Source organism: Lagenorhynchus albirostris, chromosome 19 (assembly GCF_949774975.1).
Source record: "Lagenorhynchus albirostris chromosome 19, mLagAlb1.1, whole genome shotgun sequence".
Taxonomy (NCBI): Eukaryota; Metazoa; Chordata; class Mammalia; order Artiodactyla; family Delphinidae; genus Lagenorhynchus; species Lagenorhynchus albirostris.
In genome coordinates, this window is record NC_083113.1 from 40267733 (window position 1) to 40279417 (window position 11685).

General features: G+C 49.0%; 1 non-coding gene across 1 annotated transcript; it reads left to right on the forward strand.

Annotated features, from left to right (window-relative positions):
• Window positions 1–11150: 11150 nt before the first annotated feature.
• TRNAW-CCA (transfer RNA tryptophan (anticodon CCA)) lies at window positions 11151–11223 on the forward strand. The gene has a single exon. It is a non-coding gene; the product is annotated as a tRNA-Trp (tRNA).
• Window positions 11224–11685: the final 462 nt, after the last annotated feature.

Here is an 11685-nt window from a genome sequence, read left to right on the forward strand (position 1 = left end):
TCTGCTGGAGACGCTCGCCACACCACAGCCAGACCAGGCAGGCCCCGCTTCGCGTGAGCACCTGAGCTGAACCTCAGGCCTCCGTGGGGAGCCACATCTGCCAGGAGCCCAGGTCCTGCTCTTGAGGCTGGGGTTCAAGTCAAAATCCTGCCACTGACTTCCTCCGTCACACTGGGTGAGGCACTCTCACTTCCCCTTTGCAATTCCCTCATCTGTTAAAAAAAAAAATGTGTGGGCCAGTAAGATTCCCACCGCTCCTCCCAGAAGTGAGGACTTTTGGAGGTCACTTCTCCCTTGCCTCCACCATACGGTCCCCACCTGCCCACACAGACTCCAGAGACACCAGTGGAAGGAGAGGGCTGGATGGGCAGGGGCAGGAGGGAGCATGCATTTTCCAAAATGAGTGGAATGCAGTTTCATGGGAGGTTTACAGGACTTCTCAGAGCCTTTAATAAGCAAATACATACTGTAAGCACATTGATGGTGAATCATCAATTGCAAGACATGGAACCACCATATCCCACTCTTATCTGAGCACGGAGCCTGTTATCCCTCTAGAGGAAGCTCTCCTAGAACCAAGGGTTATGTAGAAAACACTTTCAGAAACCCCAGGAGGGTAGAAACCATTGCCAAATCTGAACCAGATCCTGGCTCATCTTTCATCTGTATGAATCTGGGTGCATTGAGTCTTAGTTTAATTGGATGAAATGGAAATGTTCATCGTATCTAACAGGTATCATATTATTCTTGTCTTATTTTCTATGTTTTCCAAACTTTCTATAATAAGTATTTTAATAACTACTTCTTAAACTTATGAATAACATATTTAGGATGTTAAGTACAAATGCAAAGCCTTCCCCAACCCTCTAGCTCCAGTTCTCAAAAGTAATTCAGTATTTGTTTTGCATAACCTTTTAGACCTTCCATGTAAACTTTTTTTTTTTTTTTTTTTTTTTTTTTTTTTTTTTGCGGTACACGGGCCTCTCACCGTTGTGGCCTCTCCCGTTGCGGAGCACAGGCTCCAGACGCGCAGGCTCAGCGGCCATGGCTCACGGGCCCAGCCACTCCGCGGCATGTGGGATCTTCCCAGACTGGGGCACGAACCCGCATCCCCTGCATCGGCAGGCGGACTCTCAACCACTGCGCCACCAGGGAAGCCCCCCCATGTAAACATTTTAAAATGGAAAACAAAACATGATGCTTTGCTTTCAAACCAGGGCGTCGATGATCGCCAGCTCTGGTGTTTGCTCTAAAGACCATGAGGCATCTCTGCGTGCGGATGAGCCCATCACATAGCTTGACATGATGGGCACCCCATAAATACCAGTTCAAAGCAAACTCCTGCTTTTGGGTTGGATTGCCCGCTCAGGGGGCCCTGTGCCGGTTTGCTTTCAGAGTTGATGACTTCCAGAAGCCGCTGCCCTGTGCAAATTCAGGAAGCAATGGATACCTTCCTAGCTCCAGCCCTGGGAGCCTCTGAAAGCAAACAACTGTGGGAGGGATGTGGGTCCGTCCGCTCCAAGGGGCCACAAGACTCCAGAGCAGTGCCTTTGTCTGCCTGGGGCCAAACCACTCTCCTGCCAGTGATGACAAGAGAAATCTCTGGCCAGAAGCGTGGGGGTCAGAGCAGGAAGGAGAAAGAGGGATGGAAGGGGTCTCCACACCACCACAGGCCAAAGCTCCCCCTCTCCTCTCCATCGAGTTCTCTCCCAACCAACCCTTCACCGGCCAAGCTCGGAAAAACTCCTCACGGATTTTTACCATGGTCAAATTACTCATTTACAAAAAATGCTGCTGCAGATGGGCAAGTCCCCACGAAATCATGCCAGGGACTCTTTAGGGCAGATCCTGCTGCTTGGCATAATAAGTCCTTATTACCGTAGCACTGAGGGGTGTCCACTTGCCAGATGCCTGCTTTTAATGAACTTTGCCGTCCAAAACTGGCCAAGAGGACACAAGTCACATTTTGCCAGTCAATGGGAATTGATTACTTCTCGAAAGCCATGCCTCAGCTTGCAGGAAACACACACAAACGCATCCAATATTTGGGGGTTAGTTTGACTTCTTGGAGAAAAAGGCGTTCTTGGCAGCTGGAGACAATGATGGACCAGCCTTTACAAAACCCCCAGGACGCTGGAAAGAAACGGGGTTTCTGGAGGGAGCCTGGGCGGACGAAGGAAGCTTTGGCAGCCTCGGAGTTTGGATCATGCCCAGGACGCCGTCATTTTTTCTTTTTAAATTCCTCCACCCTTCCATGGGTTCATAAATCAGAACTCAACGACACTGACTAAGAACTGACGATCCCAGGTTTGGTACCGGGCTCTGGGATGTCAGAGATGGCCCCTGTCCACTGAGGGAACCAGGATGTCAAGCGGTAACACACGGCTCTCCTGGCGGAACGGGGGAGGGGGCTATAGGAACTCAGAGGAGGGAGGGTCTCAGCTGGGCTGAATCTTGAAGGATGAAGGTGTGTTCACCTGGGGAACAAGGGATGGGGAGAAACGTTCTCCTTGACCTGAAGCCTTCACAGCGGCTGTTCTTTCCAACGGGATAAGTTCCAATCCTCGTCACATACACCCACCCCTTTACCAGGAAAATCTAATACATCCTTCAGTCTCAGCTTGCGAGAGCATCTGTTCAGGGCAGGCTTCCCTAAACCTCACTGACCTGGTTGGGTGCCACCCCCCCCACCCCCAGGACCCCCAGAGTCTTGCAATTCCCCAGGCAGAGCCCTCACCACCTGGCACCGTCGGTTCTCACTTGCTGTCTGACTTTGCGCGTGGCGCATGAGCCTGTGATGAGAGGGGCCATGCCTAGCTTGTTTCCCAAGGTACAGGTGTTAGGACAGCACCTAGCACAGCACCGGGCACACAGTAGGCGCTCAATAAATGCTTATTTGACTGTGGAGTCTGTGAACAATCTTAGACCGGAGAGGTAAAGGGCTGCCCCTGGAATACAACAGGGAGATGGCTGGGGACATGGGGGTGGCATCTACTGAGGACCCACTATGCAGACGGCCCTCTCCCTGAGCCCTCAAGTCCACTGGGAGAGCGGTGGGTAAGGGCAGTGGAGTCTCTGAAGGGGAAGCCTGCAGACAGAGGGGAGCCAGGCCGGCCCAGACGGAGGGCAGTCTCGGTTCGCTGCCCCCGAAGCCCCCTCTACTCTCCAGAGTGCCAGGCCCCCAACTGGGGTGAAGAGGGCACTTCATCAACATCCCCAGGCTGAGGGGACCTCAGAGAGGGAGGAGCTGGGGGACAAGCCCGGAGGGGGAGGCTCTCCGTCAGGGGCCAGGCCTGGGCCTTCAGGAGGAAGCCACCCAGGACCTAGAGATCCAGGGTGAGATGGGGCTGAGCTAGGGAGGCGCTGGGCTGTGTGTGGAGCCAGCCGAGCTCCGCAAAGGAAGAAACAGAGAGGGCAGGGGTCGGGGGGATCAGGGATGGCAGCAGAGAGAGGAAGACCGAGACCCAAGGCAGAGAAAGACACAGCAAGAGACGAGAAAAGAGGGTTGCGCAGATGGGAAAGGAAACGAATAGAGAGGAGGAAAGCGAACAAAGAAACTCAAAAGCAAATGGAGTCATAAGGGACAAATGAACCAAAGGAAGAAACGTCAGAGAGGGGCAGACATAGATGAGGAGAGAAACAAAGGCAGGGGAAAGTGACCAGCGGTCACCAAGGCTGGTCTGAGAAAGGCAAGCAGCGCCCAGAGCTCCCGCAGCACAGGGCCCAGCCCTCCCCGGGGGCCTTGACCGCTGGGTCCCTCTGGCTCCAATCCGGGCCACGAACAGCCGCCTGTCTACTGAACTGAGTACCACTCAAGTCCTTAGACGGCAGAGCCCTCCTCGGGCCTTCGGAGTCCATGTCATGTGTGTTGGGAGGCAGGAAGAAGAAGGAGGGGTGTGGGAAGGACAGGAAGGATCCCAGGGCTCTGGGCTTCAGACAACAGCCCCCCACGCCCCCCCAGATGGCTGCTGGGGGGGGGGGCGGGCCCCTTGTCTCCCTCTTGCCTGGCCTTGAACGTCGAGTAGCCTGATACTGGCTCTTCACATTAGGGTGGGCCCCCATCCCTGAGCCAAGGCCAGCACATGGCCTGTACCACTCAGACCTTTCCATGGGGCCTGAGGAATGCAGTCCAGGGGCTCTCTGACCCCAGTCCTGGCTGGGAGACCAAAAGCCTTCCTTTTTCTGAGCCTCTGTTTCCTCACCTATTCAATGCAAGGCTAAGTCATCGCCCAACACATTGTGTTTAATCCTGAGAATGGCAACAATGATGTGCTTTCCCTGTGCCGTCCCTGTCCTTATAGCCCCAGCTCGTCCCTCCTGCCAGACAACCTGACCCTCCCACGGGCAGCTGGCAGAACGCCCGTGTCTGTGGTCTTCCCTAAAGAGAGCTCAGCACTGTCCCAAATACGACGGCTAGTCTTACTTATTTTTCATCTTCTAAATTGCACTTCCCCTGAGTCAGGGAAAGCCTGCCATTACGCTATTTAACCTATAGATATCTATATGGTTTTCTCCAGAGCCTGCCAAAAGAGCCCTGTTCCAATTAACCTACAATTCTTTCTTTAAGAGCAGCAGCGTGAGATAACAGACACGCGAAGTTGGAAGGGGCCTTGGAGATCTTCTAATCCAACCAGAAAGTTCTGCAGCCCATGATGCCAGCCCCAGAGAGGCAAGGTCCCAACATACAAAGTCACCCGAGTCAACAGAGGCACTGGGACTTGAACTTAATTTACCCTATTCCCAAGCCAGGGCTCTTCGCTCAAAACCCTGCTGTCATGCGTTTGTTTGTTGATTCATTTATTAAGCAGGTTTGGCCTTGCAATGCCTTGCACATCTATTTGTTTTGGCTAAGATGGCCTTGCACATCTATTTGTTTTGGCTAAGATGGCCTTGCACATCTATTTGTTTTGGCTAAGATGGCCTTGCACATCTATTTGTTTTGGCTAAGACGGCCTTGCACATCTATTTGTTTTGGCTAAGATGGCCTTGCACATCTATTTGTTTTGGCTAAGATGGCCTTGCACATCTATTTGTTTTGGCTAAGATGGCCTTGCACATCTATTTGTTTTGGCTAAGATGGCCTTGCACATCTATTTGTTTTGGCCTTGCACATCTATTTGTTTTGGCTAAGATGGCCTTGCACATCTATTTGTTTTGGCTAAGATGGCCTTGCACATCTATTTGTTTTGGCTAAGATGGCCTTGCACATCTATTTGTTTTGGCCTTGCACATCTATTTGTTTTGGCTAAGATGGCCTTGCACATCTATTTGTTTTGGCTAAGATGGCCTTGCACATCTATTTGTTTTGGCTAAGATGGCCTTGCACATCTATTTGTTTTGGCTAAGATGGCCTTGCACATCTATTTGTTTTGGCTAAGATGGCCTTGCACATCTATTTGTTTTGGCTAAGATGGCCTTGCACATCTATTTGTTTTGGCTAAGATGGCCTTGCACATCTATTTGTTTTGGCTAAGATGGCCTTGCACATCTATTTGTTTTGGCTAAGATGGCCTTGCACATCTATTTGTTTTGGCTAAGATGGCCTTGCACATCTATTTGTTTTGGCTAAGATGGCCTTGCACATCTATTTGTTTTGGCTAAGATGGCCTTGCACACCTATTTGTTTTGGCTAAGATGGCCTTGCACACCTATTTGTTTTGGCTAAGATGGCCTTGCACACCTATTTGTTTTGGCTAAGATGGCCTTGCACATCTATTTGTTTTGGCTAAGATGGCCTTGCACATCTATTTGTTTTGGCTAAGATGGCCTTGCACATCTATTTGTTTTGGCTAAGATGGCCTTGCACATCTATTTGTTTTGGCTAAGATGGCCTTGCACATCTATTTGTTTTGGCTAAGATGGCCTTGCACATCTATTTGTTTTGGCTAAGATGGCCTTGCACATCTATTTGTTTTGGCCTTGCACATCATCTATTTGTTTTGGCTAAGATGGCCTTGCACATCTATTTGTTTTGGCTAAGATGGCCTTGCACATCTATTTGTTTTGGCTAAGATGGCCTTGCACATCTATTTGTTTTGGCTAAGATGGCCTTGCACATCTATTTGTTTTGGCTAAGATGGCCTTGCACATCTATTTGTTTTGGCTAAGATGGCCTTGCACATCTATTTGTTTTGGCTAAGATGGCCTTGCACATCTATTTGTTTTGGCTAAGATGGCCTTGCACATCTATTTGTTTTGGCTAAGATGGCCTTGCACATCTATTTGTTTTGGCTAAGATGGCCTTGCACATCTATTTGTTTTGGCTAAGATGGCCTTGCACATCTATTTGTTTTGGCTAAGATGGCCTTGCACATCTATTTGTTTTGGCTAAGATGGCCTTGCACATCTATTTGTTTTGGCTAAGATGGCCTTGCACATCTATTTGTTTTGGCTAAGATGGCCTTGCACATCTATTTGTTTTGGCTAAGATGGCCTTGCACATCTATTTGTTTTGGCCTTGCACATCATCTATTTGTTTTGGCTAAGATGGCCTTGCACATCTATTTGTTTTGGCTAAGATGGCCTTGCACATCTATTTGTTTTGGCTAAGATGGCCTTGCACATCTATTTGTTTTGGCTAAGATGGCCTTGCACATCTATTTGTTTTGGCTAAGATGGCCTTGCACATCTATTTGTTTTGGCTAAGATGGCCTTGCACATCTATTTGTTTTGGCTAAGATGGCCTTGCACATCTATTTGTTTTGGCTAAGATGGCCTTGCACATCTATTTGTTTTGGCTAAGATGGCCTTGCACATCTATTTGTTTTGGCTAAGATGGCCTTGCACATCTATTTGTTTTGGCTAAGATGGCCTTGCACATCTATTTGTTTTGGCTAAGATGGCCTTGCACATCTATTTGTTTTGGCTAAGATGGCCTTGCACATCTATTTGTTTTGGCTAAGATGGCCTTGCACATCTATTTGTTTTGGCTAAGATGGCCTTGCACATCTATTTGTTTTGGCTAAGATGGCCTTGCACATCTATTTGTTTTGGCTAAGATGGCCTTGCACATCTATTTGTTTTGGCTAAGATGGCCTTGCACATCTATTTGTTTTGGCTAAGATGGCCTTGCACATCTATTTGTTTTGGCTAAGATGGCCTTGCACATCTATTTGTTTTGGCTAAGATGGCCTTGCACATCTATTTATTTGTTTTGGCTAAGATGGCCTTGCACATCTATTTGTTTTGGCTAAGATGGCCTTGCACATCTATTTGTTTTGGCTAAGATGGCCTTGCACATCTATTTGTTTTGGCTAAGATGGCCTTGCACATCTATTTGTTTTGGCTAAGATGGCCTTGCACATCTATTTGTTTTGGCTAAGATGGCCTTGCACATCTATTTGTTTTGGCTAAGATGGCCTTGCACATCTATTTGTTTTGGCTAAGATGGCCTTGCACATCTATTTGTTTTGGCTAAGATGGCCTTGCACATCTATTTGTTTTGGCTTCCCAGGGATCCTTCCCTTTCCTGGTGCCAGCAGTCTGTTCCTATTGAATAACTATTCCTGCTCCTGTGGTCCTGGGGGAATAGGCACCCATACTGCCCACCCCCATTCCAGAACACTAGGACAGGAGGTAGAGGGAGTCGATACTTAGGCATGTGCTATCCCATCTCCCACATGGGATCTGTGGGTGGAAATGCGACCCAGGTGTGCCAACCAGCCTTCCTTGAGATTCCTATGTGGATCGCAGTGGGGGAAAGATTCCTCCTTTCCACCGCAGCCTGACCCTGCAGAATGGTAAGCTGTGAGGACGTGATTCTCCTTGAGGGTTGCCGTCTTTCATCTTCCTAACCACAGGGAGAAAGCCTGCCTGCAGAAAGAAGCCAGCACACAGAGACCAACAGAGTCAAGAGATCAGAAGAGAGGCTGAGTCCTAGCAGCATCCTCAGAGCTGTGGGTCTAGGGGATCCCCCAAGGAGCCCCGTCTTCTAAAGAAGAGAGCCACCCCAAATCGCAGGTGGTAAAAGACATACAAATACAAATAAACCCTACCTTTCATGCCGCTGCTCATATTATCTCATTTAACGCACGAAATAATTCCACTCGGTGAATATCATTAAGCCCATCTGACGGTGAATTGATTAAGGCTTTGAGAGGTAAGATGTCTTGCCCTGTACCCTAAGTCACATGCCCAAAACAGAAGCTCACCTCAGCTTCAAAGCCAGAATGTTTCCCAATTGTCTACACTGGCTTTTCTGTGATAGAGAGAAGCCCAGGAGGTGGTGGGACACCAAAGAAGACAACCTTTGCCCGCCCGGGGCTGCAGGGAAGAAATGAAGAGGTACCCTCATTAGGAATATGAATGGTGGATTGTGTCTTGAGGAAATTCCAAGCGGATGTGGCCTGAGAAGAGGGAGGAGGATTCCTTCAGACCGCAGGCCTACGGGTGGGACCTGACAGACGCATCCTGTTTCAGTGTTTTTGCTCCAAACCCCAAAGAGGCCCTTCCACGTCCAGAGAGTGGTCATGATAAAAACTCTGCACAAGTTTCTTTTCAAAGAGATTCCCCTCCCTCTCTCTCCCCCCTACCGCTCACCTTCTCTTTCTCTCTGCTCAAACTCCTGCCAAAGGCACTGGCAGCTTAGGGTCTGAGTTCCTGGGTGATCTGAGGTGACAGGAGAACTCAGGCAGCCATCCGATCTGTATTCTGGACAGCCTAGCCGCAGCATTACTTACAAGGCATTCCGCAACCTTTTGCTGCCGCTTTCTTTAAAGGCTTGAGCAATTTTGATATTTTGGTTCAGGGTCACTATAGAAAAGCTTTACAATTCTAGCTCAGGAATTAGAAGATATATTTGTAATAAGAATTGCTAACCACTGTCAGCTGGCAGGCCCGTGTCCGTGCATGAAAATGATGCCATTAGATTTCACAACGGTGGGCAAAATGTAAAGATCATGTATCGTATAAGAGACAGAAGTGAAAAAAACCCCCACTCCACCCTTGGGGGGTTTCAGGTGGTCCGGGTGGTGAGGCTCCACGGGCGCATTTAGCCCCTAGATAAGGTGGAAAGCTCAGTACTACTGGTCTTTGCAAATAGTACTATTTTCCCTTCATTTTATCTAACTGCTTTCTCCTATAATGTTGAGGAATCGTGCAATTGCATGTTAATGAGGTGATGGTGAGCCTGAGAGATAGTGAGGGGGAAGGTAAAGATCTAAGGGAGACAGGAGAGGTCCCAAGCACACAGGTCCAGAGCGTGGCAGGGACACCCAGCCTGTCCCTGCACTGAAAGCTGGGCCACCCACGTGACTGAGCGACAGTGTCAGGGCCTCAGAAGCAGGCGGGCTGGGGTTGGGCTCCTGCTCTGGCATTTCCAGGCCATGCAGCTTTTGGTGGATTGCTGATACTTTCGTTTCTGGTAGAATCCATTTCCTTCCAAAGGGAGAATGCGTGACTGCACGTCTGCCATGTTCTAGATGCTGGGGAGATCCTAGTGAAGGGGAGGGGCAAACATCCCTGTGCTCCTGACACCTGGCTCTAACAGGATGATGACGGGGATGACCCAAGAACACTGGCCTGTGAGGATCGTACTAACGTAGCCAAAGGGTCAGGCACACAGTAGGTGCTTGATTAATGCCTCTTTCTTCCACTCTTGATCCCCATTTATTGATCACGTCAATCAAGAGAGGAACTTATCCTTAGCAGCAGCTTCTAGGTAAGGAAGAGAGTGAGGATCAGAGGCTGTGAGGATGTATCAGAGACAGAAAGCTTACAGGGCACAGATTCGAGCTCAAGTCTGTCTGACTCAGAAATGCGTTGACTCTCCCCGTCATCAGCTCTCGTTAAATCAAAGACAGTTGCCAGGGTCTGAGTTCCAGAAACGTGGCCTTTTCTCATCATAATTAGAAACATGGAGGTGACAACAAGAAAGGTGTTGGATGCTCCCTGACCCCACCCTGGAGAGTGCAGGAAAGGAGGAGAGAGGTGTGTAGACGGAGACTAGAGCTTGGGGAGTGAGCGGTGTGGACCAGACTGGAGCCTTCAGCAGGGACGGGAGGAGGGGCACCGGGCAGCGGCACAATGCCAGACCACTACTCGTCCCAGCCTGCTCCGTCCTCAGGCCCTGCACCTGTCACCTCAGGCTGGTCACTGATACTTGTGTCTCCTTTCGACACGGCCTCTGTATCTTACGAGTGGTCCCCTGGGCTACCTTAATTCCGATTCACCTTATAAACGATTCTCTATTTGAAAAGAAACCATTTCTGGTTTAGGATTAAGGATATGGATTTAGGGGCTCATCATAAAAAAGAAAATGAACCCATAAAATGAAAAACGTAGCACTTGAAAGACCTTTTATGGTTTGCAGAGTGTTTCTCTCATAGTTTCTCACGTGATACTCTTGAAAAGATCCCTTCAAACCTGTATGTACATATGAGGTAAAAAGAGACAGCCCGAAAAGTAATTTACCTCATCTCTCAGAGCTGTCTTTTGGCAGGTGTGACATTTAAGCCCAAATGTCTTGACATAAAATCCAGAAGGTGCCCCACCACATAGGATCTCTCAATCACTGAAGCGGGAGGGTGTTAAGACTGACTGCACACCAGCCAGGAGTAGTTCACCTGCAGCCACACTGAGGTCTCACAACGAACTTGCAATGCAGTGTTTCTCAGAGCGTGGTCCTCAGGGCACCCACGTGGAACCACCCCCCTCCTCCCCGGAAGCTTGTTGGAATATAAGCATCGGGGCCCATCCCAGACTTACTGACTCAGCATCTCCAGGGACAAGCCTGGGAATATGCATCTTATTTAACAAGCTTCCCGGGAACCACTACAGTAAGATGGATATGTATTGTCCCTGGTTATAGATGAGAAACATGAGGACCATGGAGAATCAGCATCTCATCCAGCTTATGTAGTGTCAGATGGTGGATTCAGTCTCCATCTTTATGATCGCAAAGCCCAGGGTTTACCGACAGACTCATTCATTCAACGAGCATCTATGAAGCACCTAGCAAGGGCCAGGCGCCGTTCTAGATTACCCCGGCACACGAAGATACAGCCTATCCGCTTCTTTGCCTTAATGGGTACCTGATGAGAGAAATAAGCTTAAAAGTTGGAGTTGGGCAGAAAGAAGGGTTTCGGGGCTCAAAATTGTTGAGTCTGGAGCGGTTTACAGAAGCAATGACAGATGTTGGGCACCCTGGGACTTCCCTGGTGGTCCAGTGGTTAGGACTCCATGCTCCCAATGCAGGAGGCCTGGGTTCGATCCCTGGTCAGGGAACTAGATCCCGCATGCCACAACTAAAAAAAAAATATCCCACTTGCCACCACTGGGACCCAGCGCAGCCAGGTTAATTAATTAATATTTTTAAAAAAAGATACTGGGTGCCCTAAGATATGTTAAGCTCTCTGATCTTATTCAATCTGCCAACAATCTATGAGGAGGTATTACTATTATTATTATCATCATCATCATCATCGTCCCCAGTTCAGAGGTGGGGACACTGAGAGCAGGAAAGCTAAGTGAATTGTCTAAGTCATTAAAGGCAGAGCCAGGCTGTCTGACTTCAGAGCGCACACTATCGGGGCCATCGCTAGGAAAGTCCTTGGTCTCCATCTGCCTCCAAATACCACGCTCACGGGCTGAGTCTCTACGGGAAGTGCATGTGGCTCATTAACGGGTTCCCGTCAAAGAGACAACGTTAATACCTATAACCTAATACAGCCACGTAATAATCATTAT